This window comes from Petromyzon marinus, unplaced genomic scaffold (assembly GCF_048934315.1).
Source record: "Petromyzon marinus isolate PM22_M1 ecotype Great Lakes invasive population unplaced genomic scaffold, UKy_Petmar_22M1.pri1.0 PM_G_Scaffold_73, whole genome shotgun sequence".
Lineage (NCBI taxonomy): Eukaryota > Metazoa > Chordata > Hyperoartia > Petromyzontiformes > Petromyzontidae > Petromyzon > Petromyzon marinus.
Window position 1 is genome coordinate 250,001 of NW_027423028.1, and position 2,500 is coordinate 252,500.

Genomic DNA, 2,500 nt, shown 5'->3' on the forward strand with positions numbered 1-2,500 from the left:
CAACTTCCAGAGGCATTTGCAGCAGAAATGCATGTGCAGTCAAAAAAAAATTGATATTTTTCACGGATAGACCCCGTGAAACGCTAGAAATTGGCGGGGATGTGTCTCTTGTGGCTCACGGGGCTGTTCGGGTCGCACAGAAATCCCTGGGAATGGGAAAACGGGTCATTTTCGTGTTGCCACATTGCGTACGAACCGCATGAAACTTCCAGAGGCATTTGCAGCAGGAATGCATGTGCACTCAAAAACTTCTATATGTTTCACGGATAGACCCCGTGAAACGCTAGAAATTGGCGGGGATGTGTCTCTTGTGGCTCACGGGGCTGTTAGGGTGGCACAGAACTCCCTCGGAATGGGAAAAGGGGTCATTTTCGTGTTGCCACATTGCATAGGAACGCCATGAAACTTCCAGAGGCATTTGCAGCAGAAAGGCACGTGCACTCAAAAATTTTAATATTTTTCACGCATAGACCCCGTCAAACGCTAGAAGTTGGCGGGGATGTCTCTCTTGTGGCTCACGGGGCTGTTAGGGTCGCACAGAAATGCCTCGGAATGGGAAAACGGGTCATTTTTGTGTGGCCACATTGCATAGGAACGGCATGAAACTTCCAGAGGCATTTGCAGCAGGAATGCATGTGCACTCAAAAACGTCTATATTTTTCACGGATAGACCCCGTGAAACGCTATAAATTGGCGGGGATGTCTCTCTTGTGGCTCACGGGCGCTGTTAGTTAGGGTCGCACAGAAATCCCTCGGAATGGGAAAAGGGGTCATTTTCGTGTTGCCACATTGCGTACGAACGGCATGAAACTTCCAGAGGCATCTGCAGCAGAAATGCATGTGCACTCAAAAACGTCTATATTTTTCACGGATAGACCCCGTGAAACGCTAGAAATTGGCGGGGATGTGTCTCTTGTGGCTCACGGGGCTGTTAGGGTCGCACAGAAATCCCTCGGAATGGGAAAACGGGTCATTTTCGTGTTGCCACAATTGGCATACGAACGGCATGAAACTTCCAGAGGCATTTGCAGCAGAAATGCATGTGCACTCAAAAACGTGAATATTTTTTCACGGATAGACCCCGTCAAACGCTCGAATTTGGCGGGGATGTTTCTCTTGTGGGTCACGGGGCTGTTCGGCTCGCACAGAACTCCCTTGGTCCACCTGATTCGTGCATACAGGCAGCAACTAAAACTCTGTAAACCTGCTGTGAGGACATCTAAACAGTGGACCAGTGAGGCTGTGGAAGATTTGCGGGCGTGCTTAGACTGTACTGACTGGGATATGTTCACGACTGCTACCAATAGTCTGGATGAACTCACAGAGGCTGTGTACATCAGCTTCTGTGAGGACTGCTGTATCCCAACACGTACCAGGGTGAACTTTAACAACAACAAGCCCTGGTTCTCAGCAAAGCTCAAAAGGTTGAGGTTGGAGAAGGAGGAAGCGTTTAGGAGTGGGGATAGAGACAGATTCAAGGAGTCGAAGAACAGGTTTAGCAAAGCGGTGAGAGAGGCTAAACGACTGTACTCAGAGACACTAAAACACCAGTTCTCTACTAACGACGCTGCTTCTGTCTGCCAAAGGGCTCAGGCACATCACCAACTACAAACCCAGAGCGCCCCACACCACTAACGACTCCCGCCTAGCCAACGACCTGAACGAGTTCTACCGTAGATTTGAAAGACAATTGGACTGTCCTGAACCACCCCTTCCCACCCAAGAGGCCCCATCCCCCACCCATACTACAGAAACGACTCTCTCCTTTCAGGAGGGAGAAGTTAATGGGCTTTTCAAGAGGCAGAATCCACGCAAAGCAGCCGGGCCGGACTCTGTCTCTCCAGCCACCCTCAGGCACTGCGCTGGCCAGCTGTCTCCGGTGTTCACCAACATCTTTAACACCTCCCTGGAGACATGCCATGTACCAGCCTGTCTCAAGTCCTCCACCATCATCGCTGTGCCCAAAAAGCTAAGGCCAACAGGACTAAATGATTACAGACCGGTCGCCCTTACATCTGTGGTAATGAAGTCTTTTGAGCGCCTGCTCCTGGCACACCTCAAAGCCATCACAGACCCTCTCCTGGACCCCCTTCAGTTTGCCTACAGAGCCAACAGGTCTGTGGACGACGCAGTTAACATGGCCCTCCACTTCACCCTACAGCATGTGGACGCCCCAGCATCCTACGCCAGGATCCTGTTTGTGGACTTCAGCTCTGCCTTCAACACCATCATCCCTGCCCTGCTTCAGGACAAGCTCTTCCAGCTGAACGTGCCCTACTCCACCTGCAGGTGGATCACAGACTTCCTCTCTGACAGGAAGCAGTGCGTTAAGCCGGGAACAGAAGTCTCTGACTCCAGGTCCATCAGCACGGGAACTCCTCAGGGCTGCGTCCTTTGCCCACTGCTCTTCTCCCTGTATACCAACAGCTGCGCCTCCAATCATCTGTCCGTCAAACTCTTGAAGTTTGTCGGACGACACCACCCTCATTGGGCTGATCTC